Below are 22,860 nucleotides of genomic sequence, written 5' to 3' on the forward strand. Positions count from 1 at the left end.
TCAACGTCTACTTCCCTCTCCAGGTTGGGGAATTTCTCTGCTATAATTTGTTTCAGGACTCCTTGAGCACCTTTCCCTCTCTCTTCCCCTTCTGGAATTCCTATGATATGGATATTGTTCCATTTGATTCTATTGCTGAGCTCTCAAACTCTTCTTTCATGTTCCTGGGTCAGTTTATCTCTCTTTTTCTCAGTTTCTTCTTTTTCTACAATAGTGTCTTCTAAATGACTTATTCTCCTTTCTGCCTCTTCAATCCGCGCATTGGATGCCATCAGTTTATTATGTATCTAATTTATCCCATTTTTTAATTCACTGTAACTATTTTTAATCTCCATATTGTTTGTAGCCATAGTTTCTCTGATGTTCCCCATGCTTTTTTCAAGCCCGGCGATTAATTTTATGATTATTCTTCTAAATTCTTGTTCAGTTATGTTGCTTCTATCTCTTTTGAGCAGTTCTCTAGCTGTCATTTCTTTCTGGAGTTTCTTTGGAGGAGAGTTCTTCCGTTTCATCATTTTGGTTAGCTTTCTATCTCTTGTTAATTTTAAAAGCTTGTTGTACACATGGCCCCTGCGAGTTTTGCTGTATTAGAGAGGGCTCTTTTGACTGTTCAGGGCCTGTCTGTTCAGGAAGTGTTCTTTGGATGGTGTCTCTTGGTTTCTCTTTTTGAGCATTTGGTTATCTTGTTTCCCTGCTGGTAGTGGTATTTGGGACTCTCGACCATGTGTAGTTTGGCTTGTTTCTTGAGGCAGCCCTGGAAAAAGAAAACAGACAACCACAGAGAGAACACAGGTACACAAACACACAGACAAAACCAATAAACACGCAAACCCAGGCTCAGGTTAAAACAGCTACAACAACAACAACAAAAAAGCTCTCTGGAGGGGATGGGCGTGGTTTGGTGTAGCCAGTCTTGTCTCCACTGTGTCCGCTGGACTCCCTGAGGCCCCACCTTGGTGGTTGTGGGGATAAGAATGGCGTCGCCCCAGTCCCTTCTCAACCAAACGTAGCAAATCACTTCTTCGGTCTTATCTCCCTGTGCTGAGGATGTAGCCAAGGTGGGCTGAGTTCTATGCCCCACACCCCGCCTGTTTCCAGATCCAGTCAGCAGCCTTTGTTATACTGTCCTGAACAGTCCCACAGATCGCTGCTTCCCTGTGTCCTGGGGGTTGAGTGGGGGATGGGGGTTGTGTCACAGCCTCAGATCCGCTGGGGTCAAGCAGGGACAAAACCCGAGTACGTTTGAGGAAGGTAGCAACTTCAGGTCCATAGTGTCCGCTTGCTGCACCGCGCCGCCACCACTTCAGCCAGCCACTGTCGTGAGCTGCTGCTGCTTTACTGGGTGCCGGCACCACTTCATGGGTCGCCACAGCCGCCACCGCTTCATCAGGCCGCTGTTACGCGTGCAGCCACCGCTTCACCCAGCGCTGGTACTGCTTCACTGGGTCACCACCGCTTCAATGGCCGCTGTCGCACGCACTGCTGCTGCTTCACCTGGTGCCAGGACTGCCTCCACAGGCGTTGCTGCCGGTTCACCGGGCTGTTGCTGCCATGGGTGGTGCCAGGAGCATGGCAGTTCAGTTTTTCCTGGCGCCTCTGGGACCAGGGCACCTAGTTTAAAGTCAGCACCCCAGCCAGAGCTAAAAAAAACGCTGTCTTTCCAAGCCGAGGTTTTTTTCTCTTCTCCAGGGACGGTTCTATGAGCAATCTCAGCTTTTCTTTCATTTCCCCTGGACTCGCGGCAGCACCCCACCACTAGCTGGTTTATTACTCACTGCAGCTGCACCCAAGCTGGGTTCCCTCCCTTCCCTCCGTGTCTCTGGGTCCTGTCCGCTTTTATCTTCCCCAGTTCACACTCACGCACTTATGAGGTTTCCTTCCCAGTATACTCTGTCTCTTTCTCTTCCCAAACTCCTGTGGCCAGTGTCCTACGACTTCAGGCCTTCTCTGTTTGAGAGATGGGTGAAGGCAAAATGTACGGAGCTCTTTCCTTCTCCCCATCTTGCCTCCAACTCCACAAACTGTATTTTTAAAAAAGGTGTTGTTATTATACACAAATTATACGACACTGAAGCTGTAGGAAATATGTAATAGGCAGCACTTCAAAATTTTATTTTGCTGGCAAACACATTGCAACTGTGTTTTAATAGTAAGAATTTATTAGGCCAATGTAAAATAGAAAAATTAAGAAAATGCAAATTTATAGTAGAGAAGTCAAAGGCTTCTATTGTACATTCACAAAGTACCTGGATAAAAATCCTTTGGAATATCTCCAAAATATGCCCAAAATTCATGGAAGAATGGGAGAAAGTAAAAACAAAAAATGTACTAGAGACACAATGAGATTCTTCTATAGAAAGATGTTTACAGATATGGATATATCTGAGAGTGATGGGCAGCTGCTATTATAATAATGTGGGATTATTATTCCAAAAAATATATACATTATTGTTCACTTTTGGATGTGTTCTTTCAATGTTCACTTTGACTTTGAATCACAGCTCAAAATGTCAGATTTCTGAAGTACATAAAGATTTGCATAATCAGGTGATCTTGTGTATGTTGATAATATCTGTGATTTTACGTTACTTGAACACACATCTCCAAATGGCCAATGAAAGGCATTCATGTTTCTATTTCATGGTACTGTGCCAAAATCAATAGCAACTCTGAAAATTAATTTCTAAAAGAATACAAAATTCCTGAATATGGTCACCAAAACAATAGAATGCATATCATTCTACAAAACCTAGATTTAGAAATATTTTAGGAGTAAAACACTCACAATGCAATTCATACTAATTCACATGCCAAGTTTAATTCTGTGTTAATGAACCTGTCTAGAAAATAGCCTCTGAAATCTATCACATTTTCGTCTTCAGCTTTCAGAGATGAGTTCACAAAAATGGGTAATGGTGGGAAATATACACTTTTCTGAAAAGGAAAACAGTAGCTGTCAGCACAATGGTTGGTCATGGGGATAGATGCACCAAGGACAGAGGCCGTCTTGTCACGAAGGTAAAACATCTTGAGCTGTGGGCACTCTTGGGGCATTTGGCAGCTCTCTGGCTCCTGATATCAGTGGTTGACTCTTAACGAGATTAGATACAATTGGGCCAATAACGCTAGGCTCTCACAGTCAATGGCCATGAGAAGATGGGGTGGGAAATGCAAAACAAGTGAATTTATGGAAAAATTCAGAGATGAAGTAGGGAGAGAGAGCAGAACTTACCTGTGAGAGGCAGCCTAGGTAGAGGGGGAAAATTCTAATAAAGAGGATCAGGAATTTTCTTCCTTCATAATCTCAAAAGAAAGAGAATTGATTCTATTTAGATTGGAGGGATTCATGTGGAATGATTCTGCCTCAATGCAAGGGTTATTCGTAACTACAAGGACTTTCCAGATCACACTCTAAGGATCTGGTACCTGCCAATCTAAAGAAATCTACTTATCTCTATGGTGTTCCCTGTCTGTTTGTCTCTCTCACTCTCCTAGGGGCACAAGTTTTGCTTTCCAATGATAGAGTGAAATACTCACACTGGGAATCAGGTATTTCAGTAGATTCAAACAATCCAATCCTAAGGACATTCAGAACTCTTCTTGTTTTGAGTAAATCAAAACTCTGCACATAATTGGCTAAAGAAAGGATAACAATTCATTCACCTCCTGATCATGTCACTCCTCATGATTTTCCTATTGTAAATGTCCAAGAAGGATGTGACCGCTTAGTTTCTGCTGGGCTTATCAGGCTCCTATCAACACAGTTAGACATAGAACCCCTGGAGGTATCCTCAAAGACCAGAGCCAAAGAGCTGATTCAGAAGTTGCTAAAAGTCAACAAACCAAGAAGCACAGAGCACAAAGAACATTTCAATTTTTAACACTCCAGTTACCAACACCAGTGATCCAGATACCACTGATAACAGGGCCACCAAACTTCACAAATAGGAACAATGCGCTGATAGGAAAACAAACTACATATAAGATGGACTCTGAACTTATAAAGCCTGAAGCAGGATCTGGACAGGGCTTCCAGGATCCAGTCTAATACCCATGGTTTCTATTACATAAGAGTTCCTGACATTTTTGGGGTGCCTGGACGGTTCAGTCAGTTAAGCGTCTGACTTCGGCTCAGGGCATGATCTCATGGTTCATGAGTTCGAGCCCCGCGTCAGGCTCTGTGCTGACAGTTAGCTCAGAGCCTGGAGGCTGCTTGGAATTCTGTATCTCCCTCTCTCTCTGACCCTCCTCTGCTCACGCTGTCTCTCTCTCTCAGAAATTTAAAAAAAAAAGAGTTCCTGACACTTTTAAAAACAACTTTAATGAAATAATTCACACATCCTAGAAACACCTACTTAAGACAATCAGCTCAATAGCTTTTAGTATCTTCACAAATCCTTCCTACTATAAACTTACTGTGTTCAGGTTTCCATCCTATTCACACTGCTCTTTTTGGACCATGCACAGACAAAACCCAGCACTTGATGTGGATAGCTGTGGCCACAACCACTTCAGGCTGGTGGAGGAGAAACCTGCCCTGTGGTCCTGTTGGTCTTCAGGAAGAAAGGAAGTTCTGAAGTTCCCATAAAAAACCCCATGGAAAAGATATTGTTTAACCATGATGTGAAAGAACTCAGGAGGAAGGAAGAACCCACCAATGTCCCAAGTTTACTCACATTTGTATTTGGGTGACTGGGACACAAGGATCCAGAGAAACAGCCTCTGCACCTTCATGTGCTGGTCATTTAAAGCATCTCTAGTGTTTCAGGCAGGAATTGGGGACGGGGGATGGGGTAGGTGAGCAAGGGAGGAGTGGGGAGGGTTGGGAAAGGGGATGGCGTGATAATTGAGGACAGGGATAGGGAGGAGTATAAAAGGGGTGGGGTTAGGGAAGGGGGTGTGTCAGGAGAAGGGGGTCAGGGACAGTACCAGAATCACATCAAGTACAAGAGGGGAGGGAGAAGAGTTCAGACAGGTTAGTAGGTCAATAAGTCAGTAAATCACTAGGTGAGTAGGACACAAACAGCAGATTAAGTGGACTCTCAGGAGCAGATGGAGCAGAGAAGAATCTTTCTTCTTCTAAGCCCTCACCTGTTTGGGTGTTGCCTTAGCAACCCAGAATATTTATATTCTCTCTCGACCAATCAGCTGCCTTTACCCCTGGTAGAGAACTATGGACACCCCATGTGACCTCATTTTTAAAAAGCCCCTTCGTGCCTGGTGCACCATCTCCCGCCATCCCAGTAACAGTTCTTGTCTGGAAACTTGGCAGACCTTCTGGTTTATGGGCTTTCCCAACCCAGCTCCCTCTCACCTCTTCTGGGTTCTCTCTCCTTCCTTTCTGAACTCCCATCTCCCATGGGCAATAGTTGAACAATAGAGAATGCAAAGGAGGACAGAACTGCAAGAACAATCATATACACAAGCAGAGAGGGAGGTTTAACCCTCTCTCAGTAAGTAAAAGCATGTAGAACATTCATAAGATATAGATCTTGATAGCAAACTAGCTGAATCCCACAGCTGTCCCATTATAAGCGTCCACATGGACATAACGCTGTGGAAGACACATTGACTTCAGGCACAGAGGATACAGTCACAAAAATTCACCCTATTTATTATGGCCATAAGGGAAATTTCAAAGGAACGAAATTATTTCAGAGGAATGAAATCAAACAGAGCATGTTTTGGTAGTAGAATGTGCTAGAAATCACTAATGAAAGGGTAAGTTGAAATTTCCGTATGTTTAGAAATTGAGAAGTTTTTCTATAAGTAGAATATGAGTCAAGAAATGTCAAAGGAAAAGAGCTATATTTGAACTGACTGATATGAGCTCAATATCAGCATTTTTATTGTAATAGAAAATGTCTCCTGGCGTGGAATATCCTAGAATATTGGTGTGAAAAGGTTGTCTGGTCCCCAAATCATCTCTAATTTACCTAGACATTTTAACACCACAAACAGTGGTAGATCTGTCACTTATCTGTGTAACCCTCCTACCTATTAGCATGGGCCATACATTAGGAACCTTACGGCGGGGGGGGGGGGGGAATCCGGCTGACTCACATGGGGTCTCCTGCGATCTCCAGGAATGGGAGCATTTTAAGAGATATAGTTCATCAGCTTCTCTCCTGAGGGACCTGGGACAACACCCAGATTTTTGGCAGCACTAGGTGTGCAGGGTGGTGAGGGCCAAGCAGGTGGGCAGGGGCCATGGACCCAGGTGACTAGACAAACCCACCCGTGATCATCTCTTCTGGGCTCTGTCTAGAGCTGACCTTTCTAAATAGTTTCTCTACATGATTGACACATGTTTCCCCAACTCATTCATGCACAAGCCAGCAAAAAATCATTGCTCTGAATCTCCTCACTTTTATTATTATATAAATTTATTGTAACAGGAACTATTCTGGCACTGCTAAAACAGCAAAGCAAGGTCTCCAACCTAAATACAAAGAAACCATAGAAAAACAAGCAAAACTAAAACAAAAGATGAGTAAAAAACCAATAGTGTTAAATTCCCTTTAGATAATGCTGCCTGCCTAAATAGAGCCCCCAGTTGGGCTGTCCTGGTTATAGGAGAAGAGACCAGCTGCAGAAGGGGTGGAGTCCAACTGGCCTAAAACTGAATGGGAGAGAGGCCCTGACTATAAGGGGGCCTAGGGAATTCCATGAAGAGTGGCCAGGGTCACCCCGATTATAACCGGAGCAGGGACCAGGGGAAGAGGAACCAGTGAACAGAGTTTGGGGGGGCCTCAAACAAGTGAGATCATTCACGGAGGTGAGGAAGTACCCCCAAAGCCAATGTCAGCCTCTCATCTCGGGAGCCCTTTGTGGCCCCTGGGGGAAGGGCTAGGAACCTAGAGTTTGAGGTCCAGCTGTGCTGCTTGCCAGCTGTGTGACCCTGGGCTGGTTTCCATCAGCAAAATAGGCATGTCCATGTCTGTGTCCAGAACTGTGTTGAGGACAAGAGGAAGCCTTGTGCTGAGCATTTGTGGGTATCAGCATTATCACCTCCATGGGTCAAGTGTCTTCCCAGTCTGGTGCCTTAAAGTTGCACAACTGTTAAAGGTCACAAAGGTGAAAACCAGAAGCCCCTCCTGTTTCAGGCCTGTGCTAAGCCTTTTCTTTTGCAAACATGACTTCTTGGGACCCAGAGGTCAGTACATCTATAACCCCTTGCACAGATGGGGAACCAGGCTCAGAGCCCTCACAAGAGACTGGACCAAGGCTGAGAAAAGTCCCACTTCTAACTTGGGTCTGGGAGGGGACGTTGGGAGAGCAGGAAGCTGGGGCCTGGAGACTCCAGAGGGAACAGGGGCCACAAAAATGCTTGGCCCCACAGCCCAGCTTTCCTCCAGGTCAGCTTGTACAGAAGATGAGGCCAAGTCAGGCAGCAAGGTCACATCCCGGCTCCTCCACCTCAGGCTGATGGTCATTCATCTCTGTGGTTATGATAATGTTGTCATATACTAGTCCTGATGATGTCGTTAGTGCTATTGTTGCTGTGGAAGAGGGTACAGCCCACTTTAACACACCCCAAGGGTCCTGGGGAGACTGATCTGGCCCTATGCAACACCATCACTTTAAGGGTACCCTGTCTCTACCCTGTGCCCCGTCCCTATGGCCACCCTACCCTGGCCACTGCCTGGAATCCAGGCCTAGGCACAACCCTCCATAAGGCACTGACATGGGGCAGATGCCCAGCACGGGGTTGGATCTAGGAAAACACCCCTTCCATGACAACTTAGATGGGACAGGTCATGCCAGGGTCTGTGCTGCCCTCCTTGTAGTGGCCTCCACTGGAGTGCCAGAACTGTCCTAGAGCAAGTGTGTGTGTGTGTGTGTGTGTGTGTGTGTGCGCGCGCGCGCGCACGCGTGCAGGTGTGCGTAATCTGCATTATGTCCCTGTGAGTTGGAGTTCTATGAGTATATTAACTATGGACATAAACTTCCTACCAATACGGCATGTCCCTCCTTTGCCCTTGTGCAGTCCCCCAGACAGGCTGGCACTATGTGGTGGCCTCACTAGGCTCCATGAAGAATGTCACATTGTCTTCTGACCTGGTAAGCTGGATGCAGCCCTGTGATGTGCTCTGACCAATGAAATGGGAGTGGGAGTGAAGTGTGCCATCTCGAATACAACACTTGGGAACAACTGCATCTGGCCGCCTCTCTGTCCATCTCTTATGGCACCTGGTATTTACCTATGTTGGGTGCTCTTTTATCCTCCTCTCAGGAAGACCATCATGGACATGTGGCATGAGCACGGAAGAGACTTCCTTCATTATAAGCTGTTAAGACTTTAGGACTATTTGTTACCTGCAATAACATCTAGTCCATCCTAACTGGTATGCATCCTCCTTTCTCCTCTCTATGAGGCAAGACAGCCTAACATTTGAAGCATGAACTCTGTTATGAGATACAGGTGGGTTGGAGTTCCAGCTCCATCCTTTCATTAACTCCAACTTCAAGCAATTTACTTGGAGTCTCTGAGCCTCCATTTTCACTCTGTGAAATGGATGGTTACACAATCTCAGGTTTGAAGGGGATTACATGAAATAATAAAACATGTAAAGCTGAGAGTCCAAGGCCTGGCACACACAGTGAATGCTCAATAAATGTTAGCTGTATCACTTTATGTCTTCATTGTAAACATTCATAAAACGCAGTAGTGTATTATTACAAAAGAAGGAAATGTTAAATTTTTGGCATATGTATCCTTTCAAATTGTGTTTCAATGAATGAGATATTATGTATGTTCACTGACAGCCTGCTTTTTTTTTCTCTAAGATATTGTCGTGATATTATATTGTTACAAATTAGAGATCTGCAGCATCTTTTTAAATTATAGGAACATCAAATACCATGATTAATTTAATCATTTCCTGATAGCTAGGAATTTCCATAGGCTGAATATGGCATTGTAAACAAATGAAGCAGAATAACAACTATCAGAATGTATTGTATGCTAGAATAAATATTACTTCATTAACTTTTATCTGTTATGTATCTATATGTGTATTGGGTTGCAATTTAGAATGTATTTCTTACTACAAATACTATTTTTAAAAAGTGTGGCAGTTGTCTACAGGAATTTCTTTTTCAGTTTTGAAAGAATACAAATAACCTTCTTGGATATTTGTAGGCACTTGTTTGTTTTTTTCTTTTAGGTTGACCTGCCAGTCATGAATTCCTTTGGGTTTTCTGACAAAGGATAGAGATTCCATCTAATTAAGTTGTCTCCCCCAAACCGCTAAGTTAAATGCTTCTCCTGGAGAGAAAAATGCTTATTCTGTCAGCTACATAAGCTTCACCCCAGCCACCCCAGGGGATTTGGGGCAGCAGAGCACCCCCACCTCAGGAACCACTGGTGGGGACCAGATCCAATCCATCTGCTCTCACTCACCTTCCTCGGGTACTTAGATGGGGCTGCTGTCACTGATGTCACATGCTGCTGCAGCTTCTGGGTGAACTGGTCCAGGTCATGGAAGAGGAATTCCATGGTCAGGACAATAAGTCTTCACCACTTGCAGTGTAGAACCAGAGTGGAGGCTCAGGGTGAGTGCCAACCAACTGTCTGGTTTAAAAGTAAATGTTTAGTAAATAAATGGAAAAACAACACTTGACTCAGTATGTGTTCATGCCAAGAATAAGCACATAGCTGCAACTATGGCTTCAATGTTATTAAATACAAAAAGTAAGCTTAAGTACACCGAGTTTTCCAGGGAAAATCCTCAAACAAGTTTAGCTTTTTCCCCTCAAACCATACAATTAAGTTTTGGACGTCAATGACTCAAACCAAATATTAGAGTAAAAACAAATAAAAAGTCACCCTCATCAAAAGAACAAAATGATAAGCCACAGACTGGGAGAAAATATTTGCAAACGACACACCTGTAAAGGACTGTTATCAAAATACACAAAGAACTCTTCAAACTCAACAGTCAGAAAACAACCTAATTGACAAATAGGGCAATGACCTTTTCAGACACCACACCAGAAAGACACACAGATGGCAAATAAGCATATGAAAATGTGCTCTACATCCTATGTCACAAGGGAAATGCAAATTGAAACAACTGAGAGGGAGCACCTGTGTGGCTCATTGGGTTGAGCATCCGACTTTGGCTCAAGATATGATCTCACAGTTCATGAGCTCAATCCCCACATTGCTGCTGTCAGCGCAGAGCCTGCTTTGGATTCTCTGTTCCCACTCTCCACCGTGCACTTCCCCTGGTCTGTCTCTCACTAATAAACATTACAAAAATAATAAAATAAAACAACACTGAGATACCACTACACATATTAGAATGACGGGAATGCAAAATGGTACAGCCACTTTGCAGACAATTCAAATGATCTTACAAAACTCTTCCCCTACAGTCCAATGATTATGCTCCTTAGTATTTATCCAAACAGTTGAACACTTTTATCTACACAAACACCTGTACATAGATGTTTCAAACAGTTTTATTCACCATTTCCAAAAGTGGGACTTAACTAAGATGTATGTTAATGGATGAATGGATAAGCAAACTGTGGCCTAGCTAACAATGGAATATTATTCAGGGCTGTAAAGAAAGAAGCTATCAAGCTCTGAAAAGACATGGAGGAAACCTAAACAGATTTTAAAAAGTGCAAGAAGCCAATCTGTAAAGTCTACATATTGTATCATTCCAACTATATGATATTCTAGCCAAGGCAAAATGGAGGAGACAGGGAAAAGGTCAGTGACTGCCAGGGCTTAGGGCAGAGGGAGGGGGAGGGATGAATAGGTGCAGCACAGAGGATGTTTAGGGCAGTGAAACTAGTGGGTATGATCCTATAATGGTAGACACATGTCATCATAAATGTGTCCAAAAACATAGAATGAACAACCCAAGAATCAAACCTAATGAAATCTATGGACTTTGGATGGTCATGATGAATCAATGTAAGTTCATTCATCTACTGTAATGAATATCCATCTCTGGTGGGAGACATTGATAGAGGGGAACTTATGCATATGGAGGGCAAGAGGCATATGGGAAATTTATGTACCTTTGACTCAAAGTTGCTGTGAACCTAAAATTGTTATTAAAAGAAAAAATCGGTGTGCCCAGGTGGCTCAGTCGGTTAAGTGTCTGACTTCGGCTCAGGTCATGATCTCACAGTTCATGGGTTTGAGCCCCATGTCGGGCTCTGTGCTGACAGCCAGCTCAGAACCTGGAGCCTATTTCAGATTCGGTGTCTCCTTCTCTCTGACTCTCCCCTGCTCACGCTGTCTCTGTCTCTGTCTCTCTCAGAAATAAATAAAACATTTAAAAAATTTTTTAAAAAAAGAAAAAAATCACAGAAAATTATCCTCAGACTTCTACTTCTTGAAAATCTCTGTTCTTAGTTCCATTTGTGTCTTCCCATGTTCTTTATGTACAGTCAAGCAAATCAGTATCTGTACCCCCTCTTATGCAAAGGTAACCAATCTGTATGCTAATTTTTACCTTAAAACAAGGTGAAATTCTGGGGATATGGTATAGGCATGTTTACTTTTACTAGACTGCCTCCTGTACCTAAATTGTTTATTTGTTGTTTCAGTTTTGGATTGAAATACAATCAACATACAGTGTTATATTATTTTCAGATGTACAGTATGAGGATTCAAAAATTCCGTACATTTCTCCGTGGTCCTCAAAATAAGTATACTCTCAATCCCCTTTATCTATTTCACCCATCCCTCACCCACCTTCACTCTGGCAACCACCATTTTGTTCTTTGTATTTCAGAGCCTGTTGTTTTGTTGGGGTATTTTTGTCTGTCTTTTTTGCCTTGTTCATTTGCTGTGGTTCTCCAACTGCACATATCAGAGAAATCATATGGTATTTTTCTTTATCTGACTACTTTCACTTAGAATTATATTCTCTAGTTAATAAATTGTTGTTTTACCAATTTCTACTTACACTTCCACCAGCAATGTCCAAGAATGTCTGTTTCCTGGGAGTCTTGCTGACAGTGTGATCAAACTTGTGCATTTTCTGTGTAGCTAGGAGGTGAAAATGACATCTTAATTAGTTTTCATCTGTATGAAATCAAAACACCAAAGCGTTTCCCTTAGTAGTTCCCATAACTGGACAGAGTACACTAGGACCTGACTCTTCCATTCATTTTTGAGCTTTTCTTATACTTGCTACTGTCCTTTTTCAAACTGCAATGAGTTAAAGCCCATTCAAGGGACTCTTCAGGCAGGCAATTTCATCTAAATACAACTGAATATTTTTGTTTCCATCCCTGTTTTGGTTCCATTTTAGTTTAGTTTAGGTTTTTGTTTTGATCCTTCTTAATGGTTTTTATTTCTGGAAAGACATTGGTTTTGACTTTGTATCAGTGATCCAAACTTTACATTTATAATAAATTTTCTGGTGTTTTTTATTATATGCAAATTATATTTACTTTAAGTTTCTCATTTTAATTGCAGTATAGTTACCATGCAACGTTGTGTTAATTTCAGTTGTCCAATAGAGTGAATCAACAATGCTATGCATTACTCAGTGCTTATCATGATAAATGAACCTTTTAATTCCCATCACGGAATTCACCCATCTGCCTCAGGCAACTCCCCTCTGGTAACCATCAGTTTATCCTAAATAGTAAAGAGTCTGTTTCTTGATTGTTTCTCTCTCCTTTTTTTGCCACCCTTTGTTTGTTTTGTTTCTTAAATTCCACACATGAATAAACTCATACTGTATTTATCTTTTTCTGACTGGCTTATTTCACTTAGCTTTATACTCTCTAGTTTCATCCATGTTGTTGAAAAAGCCAAGATTTCATTCTTTCAGGGGCGCCTGGGTGGCTTAGTCGGTTAAGCGTCCGACTTTCGCTCAGGTCAAGATCTCGCGGTTCGTGGGTTTGAGCCCCGCGTCGGGCTCTGTGCTGACTGCCAGCTCAGAGCCAGGAGCCTGTTTCAGAGTCTGTGACTCCCTCTCTCTCTGACCCTCCCCTGCTCACGCTGTCTCTCTCTGTCCTAGAAATAAATAAAAAACATTAAAAAAATTTTTTTAAAAAGATTTCATTCTTTCATTCTTTTTATGGATGAATAATATTATATTGTATTACACACACACACACACACAAACACACACACACACCACTTTTTTACCCATTCATACAAAAGACAATCTACTGAAAGGGAGAAGACATTTGCAAATGACATCTCTGATAAAGGAATTATATCCAAAATATATAAAGAACTCAACACCCCAAAACCTATAACAGATCTTAATTTTAAAGAGTGATGATATTTAAAGCAATACTTCTTAAGCTGTCATGAACCTGAATGACTTGTGGAAAGTGTCAATCATGCTGAATATACGCCAGTAAGCTCAGTCAGAACAGGGCCCAGAAGACATAATCAGGAGTGGGGTTTGCTCTAGTCACCTGAGTCCCTTGGCCCCTGCCCACCTGCTGGCTCTCATTACCCAACACTCCTGGTGCCAGAAGCTCTCAGAGTGTTGTGGAGAAGTCCCTGAGAGACAAATTTGAACTCTCTGACTAAAAATAACAAGCTTCATGGATCTCCACACAGATCAAGCATGAAAGTCAGCTTGGGATGTCCCTCATTTATTTGCATACTTTAAAGCCCACACTAATACCACACTAGTGAGGTGATCAACATAAGTGACTTTTCCACAGATGTTCAAAGTGTTCATAAGGGATGATTTGAAGACCATAAATCTTTCTACCGAAAGGGAAGGCCAGAAGGAAGTGTATTTTAATGCCATGTTTTCATCATCATTTTCATTCAATTCAGAAATGCTACCCTTTCAAAATTTAAAAACAAAACCATTTAGGGGCACCTGGGTGGCTCAGTCAGTTAAGTATCCGACTTCAGCTCAAGTCATGATCTCAGAGTCCGTGGGTTCAAGCCCCGCGTCAGGCTCTGTGCTGACCGCACAGATCCTGGAGCCTGATTCAGATTCTGTGTCTCCCTCTCTCTCTGCCTCTCCCCCCACTCACTCTCTGTCTCTCAAAATAAAATAAAGACAAAAAGACACTGCTAGGATTTTTTTTTAAAAAAAAATAAAAGTCTACTATTCAATTTCTAAACATATGGGGAAATTCTAGCTATCACTTCTTCATTTATCTAGGACATTTACAATTATGATCAAAGAACATCCTCTCTGGGTTTCATTCTTTTGAAATATATTTAGACTTGCTTTATGGCCAAACTATGGGAAAGGGGAGAGAGGGAAACAAACTACAAGAGACTCTTAACAATGGAGAACAAACCAAGGGTTGATGAAGGGAGGGAGGTGAGAGATGGGCTGGATGTGTGATGGGTATTAGGGAGGGCACATGTGATGACGATTAGATGTTGCCTGTAAGTGGTGAGTCACTGAATTCTACTCCTGAAAACAATATTGCACCCTTATGTTAACTAACTAAAATTTAAATTAAAAAACTATTAACTTTTTAAAAGATATCATGTATTCTTAAAAAGATGTGATACATCACAACAACAAAAGAAAAGATAAAAACCATATGATCCTGTCAATAGATGCAGAAAAAGCATTTGACAAATACAGCATCTCTTCTTAATAAAGACCCTAGAGAAAGTCGGGATAGAAGGAACTTACTTAAACATCATAAAAGCCATCTATGAGAAGCACTCAGCTATCATTATCCTCAACGGGGAAAAACCAAGAGCTTTCCCCCTGAGATCAGGAACACGACAATGATGTCCACTCTCACCACTGCTGTTTAACGTAGTGCTGGAAGTCCCAGCATCAGCCATCAGACAACAAAAGGAAATCAAAGGCATCAGAATTGGCAAAGAAGTCCTCAAACTTTCACTTTTCACAGACAACATGATATTCTATGTAGAAAACTGGACAGACTCCACAAGAAGCCTACTAGAACTGATCCAAGAATTCAGCAAAGTTGCAGGGTACAAAATCAACATGCAGAAATCGGTTGCATTTTTATACACCAACAATGAAGCAACAGAAAGAGAAATCAAGAAACTGATCCCATTCACAATTGCAGAAAAAAACCATAAAGTACCTAGTAATAAACCTAACCAAGGATACAAGAGATCTGTATGATGAAAACTATAGAAAACTTATGAAGGAAATTGAAGAAGATACAAAAAAACGGAAAAATATTCCATGCTCATGGATTGGAAGAATAAATATAGTTAAAATGTCATGACTACCCAAAGCAATCTACACATTCAATGCAATCCCAATCAAAACTGCACCAGCATACTTCTCAAAACTAGAACAAACTATCTGGAAATGTGTATGCAACCACAAAAGACCCCGAATAGCCAAAGTAATACTGAAGAATAAAACCAAAACCGGAGGTATCACCATCCCAGACTTTAGCCGTTACTACAAAGCTGCCATCATCAAGACTGTATGGTATTGGCACAAAAACAGACACATAGACCAATGGAATAGAATTGAGAACTCAGAATTGGACCCAAAAATATACAGCCAACTAAGCTTTGACAAAGCCGGAAAGAGTATCCAGTGGAAAAGACAGCCTCATTAACAGATGGTGCTGGGAGAACTGGACAGCAACATGCAGAAGAATGAAACTAGATCATTTTCTCACACCATACACAAAAATAAACTCAAAATGGATAACGGACCTGAATGTGAGACAGGAAACCATCAAAACCCTAGAGGAGAAAGCAGGAAACAACCTCCTTGACCTCCACTGCAGCAATTTGTTACTGGACACATCACCAAAAGCAAAAGAATCAAGAGGAAAAATAAACTATTGGGACCTCATCAAGATTAAAAGCTTCTGCACGGCAAAGGAGACAATCCATAAAACTAATAGGCAACCGACGGAATGGGAAAAGATAGTTGCAAATGACATATCAGATAAAGGGTTAATATCCAAAATCTATAAGGAACTCACCAAACTCCACACCTGAAAATCAAACAACCCAGTGAAGAAATGGGCAGAAGATATGAACAGCCACTTCTCCCAAGAGGACATCCAGATGGCCAACAGACACATGAAACGATGCTCAGCGTCCCTCCTCATCAGGGAAATACAAATCAAAACCACACTGAGATACCACCTCCCGCCGGTCAGAGTGGCTAAAATGAGCAAATCAGAGAACTCTAGATGCTGGCGAGGATGTGGAGAAATGGGCACCCTCCTCCACTGTTGGTGGGAATGTAAACTGGTGCTGCCCCTCTGGAAAACAGTGTCGAGCTTCCTCAGGAAAATAACAATAGAACTCCCCTATGACCCAACAGTAGCACGGCTAGGAATTTACCCAAGGGATACAGAAATGCTGATGCATAGGAGCACATGTACCCCAATGTTCATAGCAGCACTCTCCACAATAGCTAAAACATGGAAAGAGCCTAAGTGTCCATCAACAGACGAATGGATCAAGATGCTGTGCTTTATCTATATGATGGAATACTACATGGCAGTGAGAAAGAATGAAATTTGGCCATGTGTAGCAACGTGGATGGACCTTGAGGGTGTTATGCTGAGCGAAATAAATCAGGCAGAGAAGGACAAATATCATATGTCTGCACGTATAGAAGGATTAGGAGGAACTTAACGAAGGACCATGGGGGAGAAGAAGGGGAGAAATGGTGGGGGAGAGCGAGAGAGGCAAACCATGAGAGACTCTTGAATAGTGAGAAGAAACTGAGGACTGATGGGTATAGGGGAGGTGGAGGGGAGAGATGGGCATGGAGGGGGGCACTTGTGGGGATGAGCACTGGGTGTTATATGGAAACCAACTTGACAATAAACTATTTGTAAAATAAATAAATAAATACATTAATTAATTAATTAATTTTAAAAAACTAAAAAAAGAACGTATCCCCAGGCAGCAGAGTCCTACATAGGGCTCTGTGCTGGCAGCTCAGAGACTGAAGACTGCTTCGGATTCTGTGTCTCTCTTGCTCTCTGCCCCTCCCCCACTCAGTTTGTCTGTCTCTCTCTCCCTCTCAAAAATAAATAAACCTTAAAAATTCTTAATAAAATTTTATAAAGTGTAGAGACAGTTTATGGTTAGTATCTCACTTTGTTCTTTCTCATTTCTTTTTTAAAAATATTTTATTTTATTTGTGTGAGAGAGACAGTGTGGGTAGGGGAGGGTCAGAGAGAGAGGGAGACACAGAATCTGAAGCAGACTCCAGTCTGTGAGCTAGCTGTCAGCACAGAGCCCCACGCGGAGCTCGAACCCACAAACTGTAAGATCATGACCTGAGCTGAAGTCAAAAGCTCAACTGACTGAGCCACCCAGGCACCCCATGTTCTTTCTCATTTCTGAATAGCCTTTCTCAATAGTCTATTGAATATAAGAACAGTTTTCCATCACTCACTTGTAGATTCCAGAGGTCAGAGATGTGGCTTGTTTTTTGCTCCATTAGCACAGTGTGTAAACAAGATAACACAAGACAAAGGTCTGTTGAATGAATGTCTAATACAGAAGACAGTCTCTATATAAAGGATTGAACTATAGAACAGGCCCCATTTTCAAAAACACATTTACAAGAATACATATGCATCCTTCATGTTGCCCTCTGTTACATCAACCATGATTTCAAAAACAGAAACAAACACAAGGATGTACTATGAATACAGTCCTGGATTGGCAGGCCCATAGGAAACTAAAAATAATGCAGTTCTGATACATAGTTTTATGGTATTATGACTTGATACATGTAAATAGCTTGAGAACCTAAGAGAACAGAAAGTTACCAAACGCCCAAACTATCCATTCATGTATTCATTCATTCATACAACAAAGAAATGCTTAATCAGCTGCTATACATTCAAATGCCACGTGTCAGCCAATACACACTTGAAGCCTTTCCAATCCGTCAACTTGGTTTATATTCCTTCATTTTATATGACATTTATCTTCCCTCATTTACAAACACGTAAGTCTTTGTAGGGGCTTTTATCACATGTTGCAGAAATAGACGTAAACATAAATAGCACACAAACAGCAGACCTGGCTACTCAATCTTACCACTCACGCCCATCAAGCTTGAATAGCCACAAAGACCCTTGCAACACTCTGCTTCAGGCAGACACTAGTGGTCATGAGGGATAGCACCCAAAAGGAACCCTAGGGGTGCCTATTCTGGGTGGAAGAAAGAGCCCCAGCTTTGCAGTCAGACCACACTGTATTTGAATCCATGTAGCAGAAGAATAATCCGTGCCTGGTTACTCTGTCAGGTATAGATAATCCTACCCACTTTCTCTTTGGTAAGAGAGTTAAGTGGGTTAATATATTTGAAACATCTGGCCAGTGGGTTTTAAAACCCACTGGCTCGGGCTGCCAAGGCCCCGCTGGCTCCTGCGCCCGGCACACGCGTGCGCACAGCTCGGTGAGCCAGCAGCGGAGGAGCAGCCGGAGGCCTCCGCGCACCCTGTCTCCCAGTCCGGGCTCGGCCGCCCGGCCGCCACTGGAGCCGCTGCAGCCGCCTCTTGAGGTGCAGCCAAAGCTACTGCGGCTGCTTCCGGGGGCTGCGAGCAAATGTGGGGAGCGGCACGGGGCGGTCGTGGTCTGCTTCCACTGCTCTCTGTTCAGTCCGCTGTCGCCTCCAGCGCACCGCGCTCGCCGGGCCGGCCAGAGAGGAGCGCGTGTGGCCAGGCGTGGGGAGGATCAGCGGGGCCAAGTGCTTGGGTGCAGGGCTGGAGGGGTGCCGGGAGAGGCGGGGGCCGGTGAGCAGGGAGAGTCGGTCCGTCTGCGCCTCACCTCGTCGCCCTGCGCCCCCTCGCAGGATCCCTCTCACTTGTTCAGCTCACCGGGTGAGCTGGAGAGAGCGAAGCAACACACTTGTGGAAGGAAGGGAGGGCAGGAGGGGAGGGAGAGGAGGTGGGGGGTGGGCAGAGGAGGGAAGGGCGTGAGCTCAAGAGTGGCGGGGGCGCGGAAGAGGCGACTCTGATGTGGACAAGTTGGGGGGGCTGGGGGCCCTGAGCTAGGCTGGCCGGCGGGGGAGGAGGGAGCTTTGGAAGCCACCTGGGGCGAAGACACCGCTCGGGTTTCCCGGCTGGTGAAGGACAGCTGCGGAACTTGCTGCGCCCTCTCCTCGCAGGAGGCGTGGCTCAGACCTGTTTCCCGTGGCTCCGCCCTGGCCTTTTTCTGGCACGTGTGCCCGGGAGTTGCTGCTCGAATCTGCCCTCCAGGGAAGGGGGGACTCGGAGGGGCTAGGGACAGACTCAGTGGCCTCCACTCCATGTCAGACTGGGGTTCAGTCTCATCAAGTTCGCCCCTCCATGGTGCATGGGGCCGCCTCGCCCTGCCCTTCCCCCGACTGCGCCCCCCAGCCAGGCGCGCATCCAGGATGGTTCTACACCCTGGGACTTGCCTAGGACCAGGGCTGAGCTGGGAAGGCGGGGTGGCAAGCCACTGGCCCCGGGATAAGCACCCCCAGGAGAGGGCCTTGGAATGAACTGAATCAGAGAAGCGCAGGGGGTAGGGAGAGGCAGCAGTCCAGGCCGAGGCAGGGGCACGTCTCACTTCTCCGAAGGTCTTTCCTTGGGACTCTCCTAAGCCCCAGGACCTGCCATTTTCTGTCCCTCCAGGACTTCGGGGCATTCCCTGCGTTCCACGGGAGGGCACACCGCGGCGCCGCCGCCGCTGCTTGCGCAGAACTGGTGCCGCGCAACGCCTGGACACACCTAGCCTCAGCCACCCTCCCGCGCCTGGAGCCAGAGCGTGGGTCTCTGGAGACGACTAACCTCTGTGCACACGGAGGCCGTCAGACATCCTCACCCAATGTGGCTCAGTCCAGCCTTGCTTCCTTGGCCTCCAGCTGCCCGTAGCCCGTCAGCATTTCCAAATCTGCCCTTTCACGCAGCCATCCGTCGGCCCTCTCTCATTTCTCCCACTTATTTCCTCTGCTTGACTTTGACTCCGATAGCCCCCAAAACGGGATTTGCACCAAAGCTGCTACCCTGAATTTAGATCTCCACACGCCCCTGTGTTTTGTTGTTTTAATTACATTCCCTAAGTATATACTTTGCAGGTGGCTGGGCGATTGGCAGGAAAGTGATGTCTCCACCACCTCCACCCTCCATTGGGTTTCAGTCAGGGGCTTTTCGGTGCATTTTCAAAGCACCAAAAAGTTGCGCCACATATCAAATGACATAAGGCGTTCTCCTTAACTGAAAAAAAAAAAACATGGTGGGGAGGTGGTTATTGTACTCTATTGCAAGTTTTCTCAGAATGACAGGGAGTTTGGCTAGTTATGCCTTCTCTTGGAAGAATATCACCTACTGTCTTCCAAAAGACTAGCATGGAGTGACCCAAGTCCAGTAAAAAAGGAACCAGGTGAACACTGATCCAGCATATCCAGGGGTATGCCAGCCCTAGGAGACTCGTGGAATTATGGGCAGTATTATGTTCCAAACACACCTGGACAAGGTGTGAGATTCTTTATTCTAAATTCATCGGATCCATTGAATGAGATTCCCAAAATAGGGTAGTGGCATGTCTGTTGACCCACACCCACCACCACTTGTGTGAACCTTTACAAATACAAGCATTGGTGTGTGAGACCTAATGATAGCTGATTTTTATTTGATGCTTACAACATAGCCACTAAGCTTGTCTTTTCTAAAATCACCTCTTCAAAGATGCTCAAAGCAGTGCTTGGCATCTCATACAGTCTGGGAATAGTTGCTACACCACTTGAGTGACTGATCTCATTTAACTCTGTCTCCAGGTGACATTACCAGCCCCACACAACAGAGCAGAAACTGAGGCCCAAAGCAATTAAACCAGTTGCTCATAGTAGTACAGCAAAGAACACTATACAACTGGTGTTAGACCCAAGAAATATGACTCCTGGGTCTATGTTCTAACCATTGCAGGTAGTGCCTTCCTAAAATGGGCTTCCAAACTCTCTGTCCATCTTACACTGTATTATATATTTGTTTTTTTCCCATTTGCACACATTTCCCATCTGGCAAACTCCAGAGCGGAAAGGGCCCTTGACTCCTGCACCATCTCCCTGCACCTACAGCAGAGAGAAGCATGAGAAACACTACAAAAATACTTACAGGCTGTTTTCATTAACTTACTAAGCTCTCTTACACAAGACCGTTGGTGTTAAACTACCAGAAAAAAAGGAATACGTACAACAGGGACAGACAATGGAGTTTCTGCTGTTGGGACCATGCAGAGGGATTGGGATATTTCTGGGCATGAAATCAGAATGGGAAAGGACTGCTCCAGCAGACCTACCGAGGTCCAGGAAGCTGAGGCTCAGAGAGGTTAAGGGCTTTGTCCCAATGTCACATGATCAGTGAATGGAAAACCCAGGGCTGGGTGCAGAATGCCAGACTCCTAACCTCTGCTTTCCTACCTGCCCACCCCCACCACACCCCACCGAGGTACCCCCCAGGGAGCATGGGGGCCTGGAGTCTAGTGCAAAGGAAGAATAGGTCACAGACACTTCCCTGCAAGAGTTTGGGGTGTTCAGACACTTCTAAATTAGATTTTAAAAAGGAAACAAAATCTAAACAGAAAAGTTCATTATAGAATCTGTCTCCAATCTCTGTAACATATTGTCTGTCACCAGGACATGTGAGTCAGGTCCTTAGAGGAGACTCGCTCTGGCTGCTGTTCCTGGCTTTAATGAAAAGAGACTGCCCCCTGTTTATCACAAGGAGAGTGCAGAAAGCCTGCATCTGAGGACCTGATAGACCAACCCTCCATGGCTTGCTGGGAGCCACACCGGCCTCTCTGGATGGCAGCCACAGCAAGGAAATGGCAGTGTTTGCACAGCTCCTGCCATGAGAAAACTGGTATCTCTTTCTGCTACTACTGGCTCATGTTCGAAATGGGCCTGCTGGTATTGACCAGGCCTCACAATATTCCATATCAGACCGATATTCCTAACACAGATACCTCATAAGGAAAAGCATATTCCTGCCTTTACAAAAGAGATTTTAGATGAAAGCTCTGTGGATAATTGTCAAAAGCCTCTTCCTATAGACCTTGCAGGTCAAAGACAATTGAACCTGGCCCCAAGACAAAGAGCCTAATTTAGAGTTAAGGTACAGATAAGGACAGAACATAAGTTACTACATATATCTTTGCTAATTGGTGATGCATAGTAGTCCCTTCCTCAAGGCCTACATTCCACAAACACCCTCCCTTACACTGGCAGCTGGGAAGAGGATAGATAAGAGTAGCTAAAACATAAACCAAGATGCAAAGACTGACAAATTTATGGCCCCCAAGGTGCATGCACATTCAGCATCAAGGAAAAGGCTTGCTCAAGAAACTTAGGAACAAGCCTAATATACATTCTTCCTCTTGTGATTAAAAATTGTCTAGAGGCCTACCCATGCAAAATAAGCTAAGTTTGTTAGTATCTTAATCTGGGGGACTGATGTCAAGAATATGGGAAGGTTCTGCAAGAATACTTTTATAAAGCCTGTTTCTGTACACCTTCCACTGATCAAAGCATCTTATTACAAATAATTCGCCCCTGTAAAAATTCTATCTTCTGATGTCATGTTATTGTTGAACCTTTAAATAAAGACACCAAAACCGACAGGACGGAGATGCCTGCCTGGTGATCAGAAAGAATCTTGGGGCTCTCTCACTCTCTCTCTCATCGACAATGTCGATCCTTCAGGGACCCCTGGACCTGCTGTAGCCGGCCTCCAGCAACGGGTTCTTTGCCAGATCCCAAACTTTAAACCTGCTACCCCTGTGAGGTTCACCCAAACCAAATTCCCTTACTATTCCGGCCTGCCCCTCTGGAATATTGCCCACACATATTTCACAAGACTTTGAACAATATGTACAAGAAAGGGGGAATCAGGTTCATTTTACTCTTTAAAGGAAGAAAGTCACTTTCCCCTGGGTATGTCATT

The 22,860-nt window shown here is 44.2% G+C and overlaps 1 long non-coding RNA gene across 2 annotated transcripts; it reads right to left on the reverse strand.

Annotated features, from left to right (window-relative positions):
- Positions 1-6,321: 6,321 nt before the first annotated feature.
- LOC120226901 lies at positions 6,322-17,414 on the reverse strand. Of its 2 annotated transcripts, XR_005527116.1 has the most exons (4): positions 17,340-17,414; positions 11,937-12,019; positions 9,407-9,577; positions 6,322-7,502 (listed from the first exon to the last, which is right to left on the reverse strand). It is a non-coding gene; the product is annotated as an uncharacterized LOC120226901 (long non-coding RNA). The 2 variants fall into 2 exon arrangements; XR_005527115.1 differs by lacking the exon at positions 17,340-17,414 and having other exon boundaries at positions 11,937-12,631.
- Positions 17,415-22,860: the final 5,446 nt, after the last annotated feature.

The sequence above is a fragment of the Hyaena hyaena genome, unplaced genomic scaffold, assembly GCF_003009895.1.
Source record: "Hyaena hyaena isolate Hyena2069 unplaced genomic scaffold, ASM300989v1 scaffold_1943, whole genome shotgun sequence".
Classification (NCBI taxonomy): Eukaryota; Metazoa; Chordata; class Mammalia; order Carnivora; family Hyaenidae; genus Hyaena; species Hyaena hyaena.